The sequence below is a fragment of the Papio anubis genome, chromosome 2 (genome assembly GCF_008728515.1).
Source record: "Papio anubis isolate 15944 chromosome 2, Panubis1.0, whole genome shotgun sequence".
NCBI classification, from domain to species: Eukaryota; Metazoa; Chordata; class Mammalia; order Primates; family Cercopithecidae; genus Papio; species Papio anubis.
The window spans coordinates 117,512,540-117,535,776 of NC_044977.1; the positions used below are offsets into that span (position 1 = coordinate 117,512,540).

The 23,237-nt window shown below is 35.4% G+C and overlaps 1 protein-coding gene across 12 annotated transcripts in view; it reads right to left on the minus strand.

Moving 5' to 3' along the window:
* Nucleotides 1-23,237, minus strand: part of NLGN1 (neuroligin 1) — a 901,503-nt gene that overhangs the window by 854,631 nt on the left and 23,635 nt on the right. For 3 of the 12 annotated variants that reach the window (XM_021933748.2, XM_021933754.2, XM_017955705.3), the window contains exon 2: nucleotides 9,605-9,673. The exons of the other annotated variants lie outside the window; for them this stretch is intronic. The gene's annotated coding sequence lies outside the window, so the exon portion shown is untranslated. The remainder of the gene's footprint in view (nucleotides 1-9,604; nucleotides 9,674-23,237) is intronic. 12 annotated transcript variants of the gene reach the window in all.

A 23,237-nucleotide genomic window follows, 5' to 3' on the forward strand; every position in this document is an offset into this window, starting at 1 on the left:
TCGAGACTGGGAGAAAAGATGGTAGAAGGTGGAATAAATGTATACCAGACCTGCCTGAAATCACACCCGTGCTCATTTCATTCAAGCAGAAGTCTAAATTTTATCTTCCATTTTATAGATATTAGAGCCTATTCATTTTGATGAGCAGCATTACCTGCTCTCCTTCTGTTACACAGATATAGAGCCACAGACATCTATCGTTTTATCTAGGCATACAACATAATATCAAATATGAAATTGATTTTATAACAACCTTAGAAGAGCAGCCGTTACACTTTTTAAAAAGATGTTTAAGTCAGGATTTTATAAACAAGACTATAAGTCTAAATTCCTATAATCTTAGTATTGTATTCCAGTGATACTGCCTTTTTAGAAAGATGCCCAGTATATGTGATATTTTTCAAACTATATTTTTTACAGATCTTTTCAAGTTAAAATTATATACAGATATCACAAAAAAATAGAGTAGAGCAAAAATTATGAGCAAATTAATACCAAAGTATTGATACAATCTTATGTTGCTTATTATCCAAGAATGTATGTTCACTGATCAGTTAAGTGAGCCATTTATACAATGATATGCTGTCAATGAATAAGCATGAGTGGGTGTAAATTATCTATTTCAAAAGTGTATTACCTTGAAAAATATGATCCCTTCAAGTTCTTTACAGCATTACAATTTTCAATATTAATGGTTATGGGTTTAACTAGCACTATAGTCTTTCTACTAAGAAAATACAATGAAATTGTTCTCTAGAAAATAATTCCAGCTTAAGAGTAATGTTTACACGTTTTTCTTACTAAAGCAACAAAAATTCATAAATTGCCAGAAAAAGTAAACATTGTTGAAAATTGAAAATTAAATATGAAAAGTCTGAAAGTAAAGTTTTAAAATGTGCTATGCGCATCCTTATTGATACTGCACATACAATATATATGTTTATTTACTTCTTTTTCCATTCTCATTAAATGCTTTCAAAAATAGAAAATAATTTTCAGTAAAATCTCAAAGCAACAGAAATCATAATTGATAAAGTTATATAAAATGGTATTGGGAGTACAGTTTCAAAAATTAATAATTTAGTCACAAAGAGCTTCAATTTATCCTTTAGTGACTATATATATAGTAATAGTATATACACACACACACACACACACACACATATATATAAAAGTAAAAATATAAAAATTGGACATTCAATTTTTTAAAAAAACTTCTATTTTTTTAGAGACAGGGTCTTGTTCCATCACCCAGGCTAGAGTGCAGTGACATGATCATAGCTCACTGCAGCCTCCAATTCCTGGGTTCAAGTGATCCTCCCACCTCAGTCTTCCTAGTAGATGCGATTATAGCCACTAGGCACAATACCTGACTGGCATTTAATTTTAAATCTTGTGTTTCCACTTTAAAATATACAGCCATTTGCCTCCCCTGGAAAGATTGGTGCCATAAGTGTTCTATTATAGACCCCAACTGGCTTCAAACCACTCTGTCATTTCCTCTAAACTGGTTGTATAGCATCATATTATATTTAGTTAGCACTATAGGTTGCTGGCTTACTTAAAAGATACATGTAATATGTGTATGTGTATATCTTACTTGTTAGACCAAGTCATACTATAATTAATCAGGCAAAAGTATAAATTTTGAAAGATTTATTACTACAACTAACAGCAGGCAAGTTATTAACATCCTTAAATTCAGAAACTCTAGGCTATATTGTTTGCCATGGTGTTTATTATCAAATCCTGCAAACCTCTGATTAATAGAATTAATCAAACACCTTTCAAAAGTTAATTTTTTAATATTTTAATATAATCTTGAAAATAATTTTATAGTTGTTTCTAGTCTAATATTAAGACTCAATAATTACTGAAAGTATACAAGAAAACTAGTGCAAAATTTAAACCTTTCAATACAAACACCCCCATCCAGTCATTTAAATGCTAACAAAGTAAAGTTACAAACCTTGTTTGATAGAAAATATGATTAGTAATTTTACATGAAAAATAAACATTTGATACATTTTAAATACAATGGAAATAACTCAATACTCTTTATACCCAAAAAATCCCACTTACTTTTTTATAGCATTAAGATTTTCATATTTAGGCTGGGCGCGGTGGCTCACACCTGTAATCTTAGCAGTTTAGGAGGCCGAGGCGGGTGAATCACGAGGTCAGGAGATCGAGACCATCCTAGCTAACACGGTGAAACCCCGTCTCTACTAAAAATACAAAAAATTAGCCGGGCGTGGTGGCAGGTGCCTGTAGTCCCAGCTACTTGGGAGGCTGAGGCAGGAGAATGGTGTGAACCCCGGAGGTGGAGCTTGCAGTGAGCTGAGATCGCACCACTGTACTCCAGCCTGGGAGACAGCGAAACTCCGTCTCAAAAAAAAAAAAGAAAAAAGAAAAAGAAAAAAGATTTTCATATTTAATGATTTTAAAATAAAAAATAAACAGGTAATGCACTCAATACAAATCATTGCACATTGAAAACTGGGTAACAGATTTAAGATCCCAAATGTTACTGGCATTTTTCCAACTTGCAAAGACACATTCATTACTCCAAATTTAAGTTAATTGCTGTTTATACATATTTTTACATAATTTGAGTGCAAATGTCATGGTTTTGAAGTTAAAAGGGCTAATATGCACCTACAATACAAATTTTTCAGGTTCATTTCAAAATACTAAAATTAGATTAATACAGAAGGCAACCAGGAATTTACATCATGACCTGGTAGTTTAACAGATTTAATATATACTTCAAATACAGGCATACCTTGTTTTATCACACTTCTCTTTATTGGGCTTTGCAGAGAATGTATTTTTCACACATTGGAAGTTTGTGGCAACTCTGCATTCGTCAAATCTATTGGTGTCATTTTCCCAACAGCATGTGCTCGTTTTGTGTGGCACTTCTCCTGTATTTCAACTTTTTCATTATTACTACATCTATTACGTTGATCTGTGTTCAGTGATCTTTGATGTGTCCATTGTGATTGTGTCCGGGTGTTGGAAACTCCATCCACAAAGATGGCAAACTTAACCAACAAATATGTGTGTTCTGACTGCTCCACTAACCATCCATTTCCCCATCTCTCTGTCTCTCCTCCTGCCTCCCTATTATCAGAGACACAACAATACTGAAACTAGGCCAATTAATAACCCTACAATGGCCTTATACTGTTCAAGCGAAAGAAGAGTCACATATCTCTCACCTTTGATCAAAAATAGAAATACTTAAGTTTCGTGAGGAAGGGACGCCTACCAAAATAGGCCAAAAGCTAAGGCTCTTGTTTCAAATGGTTAGCTAAGTTGTGATGCAAAGGAAAAGACCTTGAAGAAAATTAAAAGTGTGACTCCATTGAACACAAAAATGATAAGAAAGCAAAACAATGCATTATCGCTGATATGGAGAAAGTTTTAGTAGTCTGGATAAAAGAAGATCAAACCACTTACAACATTCCATTAAGCTAAAACATAACCCAGAGCAAGGCCCTAACTCTCTTCAATTCTGTGAAGGCTTAGAGAGGTTATGAGACTACACAAGGAAAGTTGGAAGCCAGCAGAGATTGGTTCATGAGGTTGAAGGAAAGAAGACATCTCCATACGTAAAAGTGCAAGGTGAAACAGAAAGTGCTGGTTGGTGTAGAAGCTGCACCAATTTATCCAGAAGATCATTGAGGAGGTGGCTACAGAAAGCAACAGATTTTCAATGTTGGTGAAACAGCCTTCTATTAGAAGAAGATACCATCTAAGACTTTCAGAGCTAGAGAGAAGTCAATGCCTGGCTTGCAGGCTTCAAAAGAAAGACTGCTCTTTTGTTAAGGGCTAATGCAACTAGAGACTTTATGTTGAAACCAGTGGTCATTTATCATTGTGAAAGTCCTAAGATCCTTATGAATTATGCTAAATCTACTCTGCCTGTGCATTATAAATAGAATAATAAAGACTGGATGACAGCACTTCTGTTTATAGCATGGATTACTGAATATTTTAAGCCTACAGTTCAGACCTATCCTTTCAAAATATTACTGCTCATTGAAAATGCACCCAGTCACTCAAGAGCTCTAACGCAGATGTACAAAATTAATGTTGTTTTCATGCCTGCTCACACAACATTCATTCTGTAGCCCATAGATTAAGAGTGAATTTCAACTTTCAAGTCTTATTATTTAAGAAATACACTGTAAACCTACTGCTACCATAGATAGTGATTTATCTAATGGATCTGGGCAAAGTAAATGGAAAACCTTCTCAAAAGGATTTACCATCCTAGGTGCCACTGAGAACATTTGTGATTCATGAGAGGAGAACAAAATATCAACATTAGCAAAAATAAGTTAATTCCAACCCTCATGGATGACTTTGAGTGGTTTAAGTCCTCAGTGGAGGAAGTAACTGCAGATTTGGTTTAAAAAAAAAAAAAAAAAGCAAAAAACTACAATTAAAAGTAGAGCCTAAAGATATGATTGAATTGCTGCAATGTCATGAACAAACTTGAATGGATGAGGAGTTGCTTCTTACGGATGTCAAAGACATAAAATCTACATTGTTGAAATGACAAGAAAGGATTTAGTACATCACCTAAACTTACTTGATAAAGCAACTAAGAGAGAGAATTGACTCTAATTTTGAAAGAAATTCTCCTGTGGGAAAAATCCTATCAAACTAACTTGCATGCTACATAGAAATCTTTCCTAAAAGGAAGAATAAACTGATGCAGCAAACTTCATTGCTGCCTTATTTGAAAAAGTTGCCAGAGTCACCCCAATTTTTAGCAACCACCATTCTGATCAATCAGTAGTCATAAACATCAAGGCAAGACCCTCCAGCAATAAAAAGATTAAGACTCACTGAAGGCTCAAATAACCACTAGGATTTTAGCTTTAAGTATTTTTAAATTAAGATACGTATTTTTTTAGATCCAGCGGTATTGCATACTTAATTAACTACAGTATAGTGTAAACATAACTTTTATATGGCCAGAGAAACAAAAAATTTGTCTGACTCATTTTGCTGCAATATTTGCTTTATTTCAGTGATGTGGAACAAAACCTACAATATATCCAAGGTGTTCCTGTACCTTTTTTTTTTTTTTTTTTTTTTTGCAGGTGAATAAGCAATCCTTTTAACAAAAAGAAATAAACTTCAACTTTTTCAAAGATGTGAGATGAGCACATTTTTCCTTGTGTTCTACACCTTGGGACACATTTTGTGGGAATAGAAGCATAAAGTATTTACTCAACCTCAAAATAATTCCTCTATATAGTTTCCTGCATATTTCTTATTTGGCTCCCATTCATCCCTTGGATTAAATTTCACAAGTTTATAACCATTTGTTAATATAATACTAAAACTCAACAATGAGCCTCAACAGGTTTAGAAAATCATTCTCCAGGCTTTAAACCAGTGTCTCTTAACAGGTGTTAAGAGAAAAACTAAAGAATGTGGTATGTGCTATGGGGGAAAAAATTCTTCCCTTGTGCAAATAAACTTGGTTGCCTAAGCATTAAATAGACTCCAACAAGCTCTTTTCTTTCCATAAATTTTTCTTCAATATGCTAATCCAGATTGCTAATATCCAAGAGAGGAATTTAATATGAGACATTTGTCAAGCTGTTTTGACCAAGGAAATCTTAGAAAGTGAGTATCTCTAATAAATTGTGTCTCCACTGAATTGAATTTGGAAAATACTGAAATATTTCCCAGATAAGTCTATCTTTAAGGAACTTCAGAAGAAATAATCCTAAAAATGTCCACACAGTAACTATCGTTTTTACTTTTCTTGCTAACAGATAACACTGTTCCCTCTTCTTACATTCAAGGGGAAAAAAAAGGAACATCCAGTACCCATTAACTCCCTGAAGGCAATTGTATCTTTATCTTTTCTGTCTACTGAATACTTCTAATTCCTTTAATCTTTCTTTAGAAGTCCCATTTTAAAACATGTGAGTGACTATTAGTGCTCCCTAAATCTTCCACAGGTTTTCTGTATTTTCTTAATAATTTCAGCTCTAAACTTTGAAAACAAAAGTGAAAAATTAAATAAAACTTTTTTCTCAGTGATTCATAATTATAACAGTTATCAGTATTAGAATCATATTATTTTTTAAAATAGGAGCACTATATTGCATACTGTTTGGAAAAGACTGCATATTGAATCTGTGAGCCCCGAATGCAGGGAAGAAATTCTGGATCAAGTTGGCATGTCTTTTAACTTAGTTATTTCCTTCATTTCTGTCATTTTTTTCCTTATATAGTCTTAATAGGAAAGACAATATGCATAAGGCTCATTTTTTTCACCTTAATTAAACTCTATTCCTATCTTAACCAGGAAATTGGGTTTCTGGTATAGAAACTTTATAACACAAAATATTTATGCATCTAGGATATAAGATTTTCTCCATCATAAAATGAAAAGGGTTTTGATTTGGAAATACAGTCCAAAGGGAAAAAACAAAAACCAAAAAAACCACCATTAAAGTGAAATTTATCTCAAAATAACCAAACCATCAAAGACTTATTTCTATTTTCTTAAGAGAAAAATACATTCATGCCTATCTGCTATAAACCCCAAATGAATGAATCCTTCAGGACTAACTTCCCTTGATAATAAATCTGCAATGTTAAAAAAAAATCCAAAATAACAAATTGTATAATCTTTGGGGACTTAGATACTTGAAAACTCAGTCTAAGGGCTGAAATGAAAGAAACAGACCAGTAAATTGCTAGTTTGATGGCAGAGGGGATGGTGGCAGTGGTTAAAAGGTGACCAATAGCAGGGAAGGCAGGATCAGGAAGGCAAAGATAGCAGACCTTTGTCTGTAACACAGCACAGCACGTGTGTGTGTGTATGCACGAGTGTGTGTGTGTGTGTATGTGTGTGTTTGTGGATGGGGGTGGTGAAAGTAATGGCAGCAGCAGAGGCAAAGCCAAGAGTGATGGTGGCAGGAACAGCAATGAAAGAAACAGCACACGATGCACAATACTTGGCATGTTTGTAGTCTGGAGGCAAGATTTAAAGAAAATCAAAAGTTGGTACCCAAATGAGAGGAAATCAAGTCCACTAAGCTGAATGAAGAGGCAAGTCAGACAACCAGCTCCAAGACAAGTACCACAGAATACAACTGGGATTAGACACATTGTCATATCCATCAATGTTCAAGAGCAGGAGGAGCAAGGGGCTGCACACAGGAGTGCTGGATAAATTCCAATGCATGTTTTATTGCAGCTGCAACTGTCCTTTAATATTGTAGCTGAAAAAGCCTCATCTTTATTCATTCAGTCTTAAAGGGCTTCTGGTCACAGTGCGTAATTAGATCTTTACAGTAGACGACCGAGTCCTCTCAGAAAGCAGTAGTTATGGTCACAATAGACACATGTAGTGTTGGGGGTGATGGATAATACCAACAGCAGAAAATCTACCTATGATAATTAAGAAACCAGGGGATAAAGAGCAGGAGGAAGCAACAGTCAAATTATTCCAAGTATAGGTACTTTCTAAACAGATCATGACTTGGGAATTTTCCTCAGGTTTCTCATCTTATTTCTATATCCAAAAATGGAATTTTGACAGTCAAGTGTTTTATGTAGTGCTTCTTATTGCTAATGTCTGAGTCAGTCATGCAGGAATCAGAATCTACTTCGAGAAGTTTTAATAAGGATAACTTTAGATCTGGACAGGGTGAAGAAAAATAAAAAGGAACATTGTAGCACCCAGGGAATGGCAACAGAAAGAAGTTACGACTGGTCTAAGGACAAGAGAAAAATAGTGTTACTGGAGTACAATTAGAGCTGGAGGCATAGAAGAGAGCCACCCAACCAGGATCACAGTGATAAAAAGATGTAGTCACTGCTAGAAATCATGGCTTAGAGCCGGAAAGAATGGCAGGGATGGGGGTATAACCCAAACTCTCTCTCTTACACTCTGTTCTCCTACCATTGTCTTGCATTTGTTGGATTTTTAAAAGAAGCCAACTATCAAGGGGGCCTAGGTGGATGTAGCTTATAGAAGTCAAGGTTAGCTTCTCAAGGCATAGAACAAGACAGAGAAGAGCAGAACATGGATCTGGGTGGGTTGAGTTACAGATAATAACCTGTAGATATTTTATGGAATTAATGGGACACATAGTTAAACCACGCCTAAAATTAATGCTCTTGGTCACAAATATAGAGTCTTCCCTGTTTGACTTCCCTAATGTAAGGTCCTCAAATCATAAGAGATGGGTCATGAGTGGTAGGAAATTCAGAGTTATTAAAACATGTTCCAGAACTCATGTGTGTGCCATGTATTATTTGCCAAAGAATGGGAGTCACTAACCAGAATAAACAAAATTGTGTGAGGTACAGCAGTCTTCTGAAATAATTTTAATATTGGGAAATATATTCTAGATGTTTCCTTCTTAGTATATTTGGATGGTGACAATGAAAAATTGTTTTGCTTTTAACGCTGGTCATTTAAAACTGATTTCTTAATTTCTTAGCAAAGGTTAAATAATCATTTCTGTCTCTTCTTCAACAAGTGCTGGGTTCACTCGGTGTTTGATAAGTTCATTTAAAAATGGAGTTATAGACACGCTCTAATAACATGCATCATGTGGTGTTTGATTTTGTTCTTGCGGTTGTCGGTTAATCAGTTTGGTTTGGGATTTAGTTACAAAGAACAGAGCCTCAGTTTGGTATCAGTGGTTCTTTCTGACCCAAAAGTCATTATATCTTCTTTATAATATTCTCTCATTAAAACTGATGTTAGCCTTCCTTGTTGACTAAACGCATGGTACAGACTTTTACTACATTTTTTTCTTTCTTGCTTGCTTTTTTTGAGATGGAGTCTTGCTCCGTCACCCAGGCTGGAGTGCAGTGGCACAATCTCAGCTCACTGCAGCCTCTGCCTCCCAGGTTCAAGCAATTCTCCTGCCTCAGCCTCCTGAGTAGCTGGGACTACAGGCATACACTGCCACACCTGGCTAATTTTTGTATTTTTAGTAAAGATAAGGTTTCACTATGTTGGCTAGGATGGTCTTGATCTCCCAACCTTGTGATATGCCCCCACCTCAGCTTTCCAAAGTGCTGGGATTATAGGCGTGTGCCACCGCACCCAGCCTATTACATTTTTTTTTTTCTAAAAATGACTTTATTGAACTGATTATAAATATCACAAAATAATGCTTCCATGAATGTAAGATTTTCATATGTGTGTGTATGCATATACCATCAAAACAGAATCAAACTTTATAACATAAAAACATTATATATTTAAAGTGAAAATAATAGCTGAAAAGGGTAAAGAAATTTTCAAAAATAAAACCAATTTTTCTATGGCAGGTTATGGGCGTAGAAGGAGAAAAAGTGTGAGAAACAGTAGCCACACTCAAAGCATGGTTAAAGGATTGTACCAGCCTGTCAAAATTATACTGCATATTGTATGGATAAAAGTATTAAAATTGTTCAACAGAAAAATCATCGGAACAAAAGAGGTAAGTCATGACTATGGTGGATGGTCAGGAAACACAACTGCTGTTTTTCCATGGGAGCTTTTGTTGCTACTTTTCTAACACTTCAATGATTGAAAAGAAATCAAACTGCGAGAACTTACTGCCACTCCAGTGAGCCCTGGGAGATTTGTCACAAATTTGGAACTTGAGTGGCCTCAAGCTTCACAGGTCTGCTCCTCAGAAGTGACAGAAAGCAAAGAGAAAGCAGAGCATTAGTTACATGGAACTGAGCACCTACATATTTTCAAATGGTGGGTGAACTTCAGGCCACCTTTTAAGTTTTACATTAGACCAAATGACCAAAAAATTTCCTCTAAAGCATGTGCTATTCTTAGGAGTTTCCAACAACCACCATTATTTTGTAGCTATTCACAGATAATTCTGAACCTACTCTTGCCTAATAGAAAGCTTCTTAAACACTGAAAATTGGATAAATAACTACAATATAGAGTGACTTTACAACTCCTTTTAGACTATTTTATAGGGTGTCATTTTACTAAAAACCTCAGGAAGGATAAGAACATTCAAGGAACTTAGCTCTTGATCCTAGAGAGCTGGTGAACATCAACAGCTTATTCTGATAGTAGATTGTAGAGAGTGCAATTGACTCCAGCTACATGGTGCCCTGTATTCCCTGAATAATGATATAATCACTAGAAAAAAGTGTGTTTACTCTTTGTCTGCACTTTAAACAAAAGTATACCACTTGAAGCATTTATTCAAATATTGTTTCACTTTAAATCAGTGTTTCTTAAGTGAGGCCCATGAATTGTAATCACCTGCAGTGTTTGATCAAAATGCAATTTCCTAGCCCCCATTACCAGATAATTCATATGCATGTTAACATTTGAAAACCACTACTACAAAGAACTCATGTATTATATTAGAAATAAGAATATGAACATTAGAACCTACTTTGCTATACTGTTTGATACTCTTAAAGATTTTATGAAAAAAAGGAAAGTTAAGGAGAAAATAGTTTGAGTAATTTGAATATGTCTCAAAATTATCTAATATAAACTATAACACATAGTTTTAAATTTCTAATTCCCCACCTCTCCTGACCCCCACTTTCTAGTTAAGGATTTTGGATTAAAGTCGATTCTAGAATTCTGAATAATTGTGTATTTTCTACTTCCACAGTCTAGAAGAAAAGAATCTAAGCTTAAAAAGCAAGCAATATTTTGGCTGATTCTTAAATACTTTTAAAAGGGCCTCACTATTCTATATTTCATCATTTTATGTAGTAAATCATAAATCTTAATACTAATTAATGAATTTTTAGGGACATTTTTATTTAAGCAACTTGTTTCCTGTAAATTATATAACCTAAGCCAGGAGCTTCTCAACTACAAAGAAGTATCAGATCAAGAAAACTTCCATTATGCATAAAGTGATAGAACAACTGATGTTTTAGGAAGAGCTCAATTAAATACATATAAGGAGGGAGCAAAATGATCAAGAAATTGGTTGGTTATAAATTAAACACTCAAAGTACAAATAAAAACTTATCTATGTACCAGCAACAAAGGGAGAAAATAGAAAAAAAGAAAATAAATATGCACCATACAAGCAAAAATATAAAATAGCTAGAAATCTGAGAAAGCTAACAATGAAACTGTAAATTTTACTGAGGGACATGAAAGATCAGGCCCTCTTCTCTTTTCCTTCTTTTTCCTTACTGAACATTATTAAACTAAACTAACTGGGTAAGACAGAGGAAAGTAGGCATCTTAATGGGGGAGGGTTTGCATCCAAGATGGCCCAGAGAAAGGGATCAGAGCCTGAGCATGGTGAGGAGAGGTTTCAGACAGGGAGGGAACACTGTGGGGAGCTAGGGGATTCGCAGAATGAGGAGTCATCCAAACAGAGGCAAGTTCAGACATAGGCTGTTCAATCCCAAACAGGATGAGGGTGTTCCTGCAGGAGGGCAGCCCAATAAGGAGCATCAGAGCCCAGGTGGGGTGAGGAGGACGTCTGTCAGAGGAAGGCACAGTGGCAGCAATGGGAGACTGGTTCAATACAGGGCAATTGGTCAAATAGGTAAATATCTTAAGAATAATAAAAGCCGTGTTTCTCATTAACATAAAAATGTTGCAAATATGAAAAGGGAGAAAACCCAAATAATTATGTGGTGTTTGATTAGAACTTTAGGTAATAGTGTGAACTCATTATTTTTAATAGAAAGATATAGAAATATAAAGAGATATAAATTGGATAAATATATATTTCCGAACTCTGTCCACTGAGAGAGCCTGTGAGGAGTGGTTCCCAAATAGTAATGAGGATACCCAGCACCCAAATATTGGCTTCAAATATCACTGTCCTCTAAAAGGAAATGAGACTTCTAAAAGATAACATAGGAAATAAGTCTAGAGGACTTTGGGTTTGGCATTAACTTTTATACACCACTCCAAAGACACAATCCACAAAAGAAATAATTGATAAGCTGTACTTGACTACAATAAAAAAATATGCAAAAGACACTACTAAGAGAATGAGAAGACAAGCCAAAGACTAGATGAAAATGTTTATTAAAGATATATCTGATAAAGAATTCATCCAAAATATACAGGGAACTCTTAAAACTCAACAGTAAGAAAATGAATAACCTGATTAAAACATTGGCCAAAGTCCTTAGCAAACACCTCACCAAAGAAGCTATACAGATGTAAATAAGCATAGAAAAAGATGCTCCACATCGTATGTCATTAGAGAAATGCAAATTAAAACACTAACGAGGTACTTCCACACAGCTATTAGAAAGGGCAAAATCCAGAATGCTGACAACACTAAATGCTGGCAAGGAGGTGGAACAAAAGGAACTCTCATTGACTACTAGCGAAAATACAAATGGTATAGCACCTTTGCAAGTCAGTTTTTTAATTTCTTACAAAAGTACTTACACTTGATCCAGCCATCACACCCCTTGGTATTTCCACAAAGAAGTTGAAAACTTATGCTCATACAGAAACCTGCACACAGGTGTTTATAGCAGTTTTATCTATCATTTCCAAAATTTAAAAGAACCCAAGATGTTCTTCAGTAGGTTAATGGATAAACTATCATGTATCCTGACAAAGGAATATTATTTAGCACTAAAAAGAAATGAGCTATCAAGCCATGAAAAGACATGGAGGAAACTTACATGCTTATTACTAAGTGAAAGAATTCAATATAAAATTGTTATGCACCATATGATTTCAGATAAATGACATTTTTAAAAAGCCAAAACTATGGAAATAGTAAAAAGCTTGGTGGTTGCCAGGGGCTGGTAAGGAGGAAGATATAAATAGGTAGATCATAGAGCCCTAGAAGATTTGTAGAGCAGTGAAACTATTCTGCATGATACTATGATGGTGGGCATATATCATTATACATTTGTGGAATCCACACACTGTATTACACCAACACTGAATCCTAATGAAAATTTGGATTTTGGATGATAAGTATGTGTCACTGTGGATTCACTGTTCATAACAATGTATCACTCTGGTGTAAGATGCTGATAATAGAAGAGGATATGCAAGAATGAGGTCAGGGCATATATGGGAAATCTCTGCATCTTCCAATCAATTTTACTACAAATGTGAAATTGCTGTAAAAATTAAAGTATATATTTTATATATATATGTATATATCTAAAAATCATGGCAAAAATTGATTACTGAATTTGAAAAATGCTCACAGATACTGATTTCATCATATTTCATACAAATAAAAAGTTATATAAGTACAAGAAAGATTTTGTACATTGTATATGTGTGCTAGATTTGATAGGAAAAGTACATGAATAAAAAGAAATTGTTTGCTCCATATTTGCCCAAAACTACTCTTATTCATAAAGAAACAAACCAAAATGTAGATTAAAAACAAAAAAAAGGGAACACAAGGATCCTTGGAGAAATGGCTGGTTCAACAGCTAGAGAAGGAAAAGCACAAGATGATCCAGGAACATCTTACTGGGCCAGAAGGCAAGAAAGTGCTTTCAGTATGATAGGGTTATGGTAAAAGTTCACGTGTTCTACCCTAACATGTTTCTACTAGTGAAATAGGGAAAATTTTAGCATGAAAGAATAAAATGAGAGTAATAAAAACTGTGACCCATTTAGTGAAAATAGAATGAATACATACTGATACAGTCAATTAACTAATTAAAAGTTAGCTGGGCATGATATATTACAAAGGGGAAAAGAATACTGTCTTCATCTGTTTGTATTGCTATCAGAAATATCTGAGGTTGGGTACTTTATAAAGAAAATATATTTGGCTCACAGTTCTCCAGGCTGTGCAAGAAGCATGGTATCAGCATCTGCTTCTGGTGCTGCCAGGAAGTTTCTGCTCATGATACAAAGCAAAGAGGAGCTGGTATGTAAAGATCACATGGTAGGAAGCAAGAGAGAGGAAAAGGAGATGCCAGATTCCTTTTAACAAGTAGATGGCAAAGGAACTAAGAGTGAGAACTCATTTAATCCCAAGAGAATGGCACTAAACCATGAGGACATATCCCTCATAACCCAAATACTTTTCACTAGGTCACACCTCCTATATTGGGGATAAAGTTTTAACAAGAGTTTTAGAGCAGACAAATATCCAAATGATATCAGACACCTTTACAGGGGAGAAGGCTGGCAGATACCACCTGAATCAAGAGCCACCTGATAGGATGCAGTAAGATAATAGCTTCACTTCTGTGACATTTTTCCAAAACATGCATCTTGTAAAAGTAATCATGAAGAAATATCAGACAATTCCAAACTTAGAGACTATAAGACAACAGTTCTATAATCCTTAAAAGTGTCGAGAGAGTGATATTATCAAAAGGGTGGAGTAAGAGCAATTTGGTTTTACTCTCCCTCATAGGAAACCAAAATCAATTATCTTGAGCCAAGATTATCACCAGAGATATCCTAGAACTAAAAACTGAGGCTATGATGACTCCAGGTATCACAGAGAAGTGAAAAACCACAAGCAGGAGGTAAGAGAAACAAAACTCTGTGGCCACAACACCCTTCCCCTAGCCAGGCACTATGCAGAAAGGTTCTACCAGATTCAGATTTTACCCTGGAAAAAGTGAGATCAAGGAAGACTGACAGTTGCGTCACCAGTTAGGTTTCTTCACAGGAAAAACATTTCTGCTTGAATCCACAGGAAGCATCACAAATGCCTGTAGGGTGAAGGCTTCTAAGGGAAACTAGAGGCATAAAGTAGAGGTGTGGCTAGTACCAGCCAGTGAACAAAACTCAGCAGCTATTCTTCATCTGTCAAAGGAGATGCCAAATCACCAAATCTGTTCAGCAGCAACATGCTTTAGGGGAGGTACTTCAGGGGCTCTCTGGGCATAACCCTTAGCCAGCTTTCCCACACAGCGGGGATATACACTTTAGGATTCCCCCACGCCCAATCTGGGACCGGCAGCACTCTCAAGTTATTTGTAAGAATTGTGGCAAATCTGATCAAGGGTGCCATCTAGTGCAGAAAAGGAGGCAGTGTTCTTGGGCTGAGGGTACTCAAAAATCAACCCGCACAGGACTTCTAGTCATACGTACTCTAGAAAGACCAAACCAAGGCAGACAGCAAAGACTGAAATAAATAACTAAACCTTGAATGCAAAGACATAGACATACATCCATAAGAAACAAAATCAAACAGGTAGCTATGACCTCCACGAGAAGACAAAAAGGGAGCCAATGTCTGACCCTAAGAATATGGTGATTTGTGACCTCTCAGATCAACTACTCAAAACAGTAGTTTTGAGTGAACTCCAAGATAACACAGTAAACCAGTGCAGAAATTTATTCAGATAAATGTGACAAAAATAATAAAATAATAAAAGATAAATCAAACAGAAATCCTGGAGCGGAGAAATACAATGGCTAGATAGAGAAATACATTAGAGGTTATTGCCAGCAAAACTGATTAAGCAAAAGAATCAGAGAGTATGAAGACAGGCTGTTTGAAAACACACAGTCAGAGGAGAGAAAAAAAGAATGAAAAAGAAAAAAGAATGTCTACATGATCTAGATAGCCTCAACAGAGCAAATCTAATAGTCATTGACCGCCAAGAGGGAGTTGAGAAATGGCAAGGTGTAGATAACTTATTTTAAAAATGATAACATAAAATATTGCAAACTTAGGGAAAGATTATCCAGATACTAAAAGATCAAAGATCACCAACCTGATTTAACCCAAATAAGACTACTCCAAAGCATATAATAATCAAATTTTCAAAGGCCAAAGACAAAAAGAGGATTGTAAAAGCAGCAAAACAAAAGAAACAACATATAGAGGAGCTCTAATTAAAGACATTCCCAGACACACAAAAGCTAAGGAAATTCATGACCACCAGACTGAGCTTAAAAGAAATGCTAAAGGGAGTTCTTCAATATGAAAGAAAAAAATGTTAATGTGCAAAACGAAAACATCTGAAAGTATAAAACAATGGAAAAGGCAAGTACAAATACAAATGCACAATATTCTAAACTTGTGACGTATCAACCACTCATACCTTTAGTATGAAGAGTAAAAGACAAATCTATCAAAAATAATTACATAATTTCTTAAGAGATAGGATGTATAAAAATATAAATTGAGACAAAAAAGGTCAAAATGTGGGGAGATGGAGTCATTTTTTTTCTTTTCTTTGAGTCAAAGTTAAGTTGTCATCAGTTTAAGTTGTTATAATCATAAAATATTTTGTAAGTCTTATGGTAATCATAAATCAAAAATAATACAGATATGTTAAAAATAAAAAGAAATTAAAACATACTACCAGAAAAAAATCACGTAGCCAAAACAAAGACAGTAGAAAAGAAAGAAAGGAGGAGAGAACTTATAATACAACCAGAAAATCAGAAACAAAACAGTAGTAGTAAGTCCTCACTTATCAATAATAATATTGAATGTAATAAACTGAATTATGCAACTGAAATAATAAGACCCAATCATATGCTGCCTACAGGAAACTCACTTCACCTATAAAAATAAACATAGAATAAAAGTGAAGGAGAAAAAAAAGATTCCATGCAAATGGAAACCATAAAAAAAGCAGTAGCTAAACTTATATCAGATAAAATAGACTTCAAGTCCAAAACTATCAAAAGAAGGTCATTAAATAATAATAATTGGGTCAGTATAACAGGAGGATATAGCTATTGTAAATATATATGTACTCCAACATTGGAGCACAAAAATATATAAAGCAAATATTAATAAATATAAAGAAAGAGACAGACTGTCACAGTAATAGTAGGAGACATTAATGCCCCTCTTTAAGCAATGAACAAGTCCTCCAGACAGAAACTCAACCAAAAAAAAAGAAAATTAGAGTTTCTAAACCAAATAGACCTAACTGATATTTATAGAATATTTCAGCAAACTGCTGAAGAATACATATTATTTTCCTCAGCATATTGAACTTCTCCAGGATAGACCATATCTTAGGTCATAAAACAAGTCTGAACAAATTCAAAAGAGTAGAAATCATATCAAGTATCTTTTCTGAACACAATGGAATAAAACTAGAACTTAACAACAAAAGGAGACCTTGGAAATTGCACAGATACGTGAAAATTAAACAACATGGCCTTGAAAAACCAATGGATCAATGAATACTTTGCAAAGAAAATTTTGAAATTCCTTGAAACAAATTAAAATGGAAACAGTACATACCAAAACCTATGCAATATAGAAAAAGTAGTACTAAGAAAAAAGTTTACAGCAATAAATGTTTACAAAAAGACTTCCAAAACCCAACCTAACTAAGCACCTAAAGGAATTAGAAAAGCATGAACAAATAAAACTGAAAATTCATAGAAGGAAAAAGTAATACTAAAAATCAGAGCAAAAGTAAATGAAATTGAGATGAAAAAGAAAATAGAAAAATAATCAACAAAATAGAAAGCTGTTTTTTTGAGAAGATAAACAAAATGGATAAACCTTACTGTGACTAAGAAAAAACAAAGATCCAAGTAATATCAGAGAAGAAAAATGGAACATTACAACTGATACCACAGAAATATAAAAGATTATTAGAGACTATTGTGAAGAACTATACACCAACAAATTAGAAAATTTAGAAGGCATGAATAAATTCTTAGAAGCATATAATCTTACAAGATTGAATCATGAGGAAATAAAAAAATTGGACAGTCCATTAAGTAATGAGGTTGATTAAGTAAGTTTTACAATTTCCACAAAGAAAGTCCATAATCAGATAATTTCATTGCTAAGTTTTACCAAACTTTTAAAGAAAATACAATACTGATTTTCCTCAAACTATTCCAAAAAATTTGAAGAGGAAAGAATTCTTTCAAACTCATTCTATGAGTCCAACATTACCCTGAAACCAAAACCAGACAAGGGCACAACAAAAAGGCAAATTACAAGCCAATATCTGTGATGAACATAGATGCAGAAATCCTCAACAAAATTTTAGCACACTGAATCCAACAGCATATCAAAAAGATTATTCATCATGATCAAGCAAGAATTATCCCAGGGATGCAAGCATGGTTCAATAAATAAATAAATAAATGTGCTAGCACACGAACAGACTGAAAGACAAAAGCCTATTGTTTCAATGAATGCAGAAAAGCATTTGATAAAATGTAGCATCTGTTCATAATAAAAACTCTCAACAAATATAGAAAAAAACATACTCCAAAACATTAAAGGCTGTATATGACAAACCCATAGCTAACATCATGCTGAATGGGGAACATTTGAAAAACTTTATTGTAAAATTTGGAAGACGAAAAAGATACCTAGTTTCATCACTTTTATGCAACATCATAGCAGAAGTCTTAGTAGAGCAATTAGGTAAGAGAAAGGGAAAAAAAGCATGCAGATGAAAAAGGAAGAAGTCAAATTGTCCTTGTTTGCTGTTGACATAATCTTATACTTAGAAAAACCTGTTCCGCCAAAACGTGTTAGAACTAGAGTCTGCCAAAAACCTGTTAGAACTAACAAACTAATTCAATGAAGTTGCAATATATAATACTAAATCATGACACAAAAAACATTAGTATTTCTATGTTCCAACAGTGAACAATCTGTAAGAAATCAAGAAGGTAATTCCATTTATGATAGTTACAAACAATAAAATACCTAGGAATAAATTTCACCAAAGAGGTGAGACAGCTCTGCCATAAAAACTATAAAATACTGATAAATGAAATTAGAAATGACACACAAAAAATTAAAAGAGATCTCATGTTCCTGGAGTAGAAGAAATAATATTGTTAAAATGTCCATACTACCCAAAGTGATCTACAATGTCAATGCAATTCCTATCAAAATAACAATGACATTCTTCACAGATTTAGGAAAAAAATTCTTAAAATTTGCAAGAAACTACAAAGGACCCCAAATAGTCAAAGTAATCCTGAGCAAAAAGAACAAAGCTAGAGGCATTATAATACCTGATTTCAGAGTATACTACAAGGCTATAGTAACTAAAACAGCATGGTGCTGGCATAAAATCACATAAACTAATGAAATAGCACAGAGAACCCAGAAATAAGTCTATGCATTTACAGCCAACTCATTTTCAACCAAGACACCAAGAACATACAAGGACAGTCTCTTCAATAGATAATCCTGGTAAAAGTGGATATCTGTATGTAGAAGAATGGAAATAGACCCTTGTCTCTCACCATATACAGAAATTACTCAAAATGAATTAAAGACTTAAATATAAGACCTGAAACTATGAATCTATTAGAAAAAACACTGGGAAAACATTTTAGAACATTAATCTGGATACTGATTTTATGGTAACACAGGTGACAAATGAGATTCTATAAAGATTAAAAGAAAAAAAAAAGGCCTCTGCACAGAAAAGGAAAAAACCAACAGAGTGAAGAGGTCATCTACAGAATGATAAACTGATGTGGTCTGGCTCTGTGTCTCCACCCAAATCTCATCTTGAATTGTAATCCCCACATGCTGAAGGAGGGACCTGCTGGTAGGTGACTAGATCATGGGGGCAGTTTTCCCCTTGCTGTTCTCTTGATAGTAAAGGAGTTCTCAAAAGATCTGATGGTTTTTCCTCGCTCTTTATCTCTCTCTCCTGCCACCTTCTGAAGAAGGTATTTGCTTCTTCTTCACTTTCCACCACAATTTTAAGTTTCCTGAGGCCTCCCCAGCCATATGGAACTGTGAGTCAATTAAGCCTCTTTCCTTTACAAGTTACCCAGTCTCAGGTAGTATCTTTATAGAAGTGTGAGAATGGACTAATACAGAAAATTGGTACTGGAAGAGTGGAGTACTGCCACTAAGATAACCTGAAATGTGGAAATGATTTTGGAACTGGGTAACAGTCAGAGGTTGGAACAGTTTGGAGGTCTCAGAAGAAGGCAGGAGGATATGGGAAAGTTTGGAACTTCCTCAAGACTTGTTGAATAGTTTTGACTAAAATGCTGATAGCGATACGAACAACGAAGTCTAGGCTGAGGTGGTCTCAGAAGGAGATAAGGAACATTTGGGGAACTGGAGTAAAGTTCACTCATGCTATGCTTTAGCAGAGAGACTGGTGGTATTTTGCCCCTGCCCTAGACATCTGTGGAACTTTAAACTTGAGAGAGATGATTTAGAGTATCTGGCGGAAGAAATTTCTCAGCAGCAAAGTGTTCAAGAGATAACTTGACTTATTCTGAAAGCTTTCAGTTATATATGATCACAAAGAGATGGCTTGAAATTAGAACTTATGTTTAAAAGGGAAGCAGAGTATAAAGGTTTGGAAATTTTGAAGCTTGACCACGTGGTAGAAAAGAAAAACCCATTTCCTGGGAAGGAATTTGAGCCAAGCTGACTATAGAAATTTGTTCAAGTAAGGAGGAGCTGAATGTTACTAGCAAAGACAATGGGGAAAATGCCCCCAGGGCATGTCAGAGACCTTCAGAGCAGCCCCTTCCATGACAGACCCAGAGGCCTGGGAGGGAAAAATGGCTTCATGGACGGGGCCCGGGGCCCAGTGGATCTGTGCAGCTTCAGAACTTGGTGCCCTGCATCTCAGCTGTTCCAGCTCCAGCTGTGGCTAAAAGGGGCCAAGGTTACAGCTGAGGCAATTGCTTCAGAGGATGTGAGCCCCAAGCTTGGTGGCTTCCACATGGTGTTCAGCTTGTGGGTGCACACAAGACAAGAGTTGAGCTTCAGGAGCCTCTGCCTAGATTTCAGAGGATGTATAGAAATGCCTGGATGTCCAGGCAGAAGTCTGCTGCAGTGGAGTCCTCATGGAGGATGTCTGCTAGGGAAGTGTGGAAGGGAAATATGGGGCTGGAGTCCAAACACAGTCTCCACTGGGGCACTGCTTAGTGAAGCTGTGAGAAGAGGGTCACCACCCTCTAGATCCCAGAAAGGTAGATCTGCTAACAGCTTGCATTTTTTACCTGGAAAAGCTGCAGGCACTCAATACCAGCTGGTGAAAGCAGCCGCAGGGGTTGTACTCTGCAGAGTCACAGGAACAGGGCTGACTAAGGCTGTGGGAGCCCACCCCTTGCATTAGTGTGCCCTGGATGTGAGACATGGAGCCAAAGGAGATTTTGGAGGTTTCAGATTTAATGGTTGCCCTGCTGGATTTTGGACTTTCATGGGGCCTATGTCCCCTTTTTTTTTGGTCAATTTCTCCCAGTTTGGAATGGGAACATTTACCCAAAGCCCACACTTCCATTGTATCTTCAAGGTAACTAACTTGCTTTTGACTTTAAAGCTGGAATGAGTTAAGTCTTTGGGGGACTGTTAGGAAGGCATTATTGATTTTGAAATGTGAAAAGGACATGAGATTTGGGAGGAGCCAAGGGCAGAATGATACGGTTTGGCTCTGTGTCTCCACCCAAATCTAATCTCAAATTGTAATCCCGATGTGTTAAGGGAAGGCCTGGTGGGAGGTGATTAGATCACAGGGGCAGTTTCCCACATGCTGTTCTTGTGATAGTGAGGGAGTTTTCATGAGATCTGATGGTTTAAAGTGTGGCACTTCCTCAGTCTCTCTCTCTCTCTCCTGCTGCCTTGTGAAGAAGCTCCTTGCTTCTCCTTCACCCACTACCGTGATTGTAAGTTTCCTGAGGCCTCCCCAGCCATGCAGAATTGTGAGTCAGTTAAACCTATTTCCTTTATAAATTACCTAGTCTCAGATAGTATCTTTATAGCAGTGTGAGAATGGACTAATATAGAAACAATACTTGCAGTTTATCCATCTGACAAGGAATTAATAACTTGCATCTATAACAACCTCAAACAACTCAACAGCAAAAATTAAATCTAATATAAAAAAGACAAATGATCTAGATAGATATTTCCAAAAAGAAGACATACAGATGTCAAACAAGTACACAAGAAGTGTTCAACATTACTAATCATCAGAGAAATACAAATCAAAACTACAATGAGATATAATTTCACCCCAGTTAAAATGGCTATGATCAAAAAGACAAAAAAATAACAGAGACTGGCAAGGAGAAAGAGGAAGGTTTGTATACTGATTGTGGGAATGTAAATTAGTACAGCCATTATAGAAAAACAGTATAATTGTTCCTCAAGAAAACAACAATAAAAATGCCATATGATCTGGCAATCTTACTACTAGGTATATCCAAAAGGAAATGAAATTGAAGTGATATTTATATTTCTATGTTTATTGTAGTGCTATTCATAGCAGCTAAGGTATGGAATCAGGATTGCTAGATCATATAGTATTTTTATTTTCACAGCCTCTGATAACCACCATTCTTCTCTCTACCTCCTTGAGAATAACGTTTTAGCTCTCACATATGAGAAAGTACATGTGATATTTGTCTTTCTGTGCCTGGCATATTTCAATTAGCATAATGTCCTCCAAGTTCATTCATGTTGCTGCATATGATAAGAATTCCTTCTTTTTATAGCTGAATAGTATTCCATTGTGTGTGTGCACAATATATATATATATAAATATATATAGTACACTATATATATGCACACACAACTATATACACATACATATATCATAAGTGTTTGAGTTTGAGATAATAAATGTTTGAATTTGATGGATAACCAAATTACTCTGATTTGATCATTAAACATTGTATATATGTATCAAAATATTACATGTATCCTGTTAATTTGTAAAATCATTATGTATCAATTAAAAAGTGTTGAGGCATAAAATCAAAGAATGACTAACACACTGTATCAGACTGAGCAAGCCTAAAGAGACATAGCAAGTAAAAAGAAAACATAATTCAAAATTGGGCCAGGTGTGGTAGCTCACGACTATAATCCAAGCACTTTAGGAGATTGAGGCAGGAGGATCGCTTGAGCCCAGGAGTTTAACACCAGCCTGAGGCAACATGGCAAAACCCTGTCTCTGCAAAAAATACAAAATGCATCTGGGCATGATGGTACACACATGTAGTCCCAGTCTTCTGCCTCAGTCTGTAGTCCCAGTCCCAGACTGAGGCAGAAGAATTGCTTGTGCCCAGAAGGCAGAGGTTGCAAAGAGCTGAGATTGCGCCACTGCACTCCGGCCTTGGTGACAGAGACGCTGTCTCATATAATAATAAAAATAATTATTATTATAAGATGGATCCTTTTTCTACAATGGATTTTGTTGGAACAACTGATAAAAACTGAAAAGGGTCTAAGGATTAGATGGGATAACATACCAATGTTAATTCCTAATTTTGATGGCAATTGTAATTAGGAAAGAGAATATCCTTATTTGTAGGAAATGTACACTAATGTATTTGAAGGAAA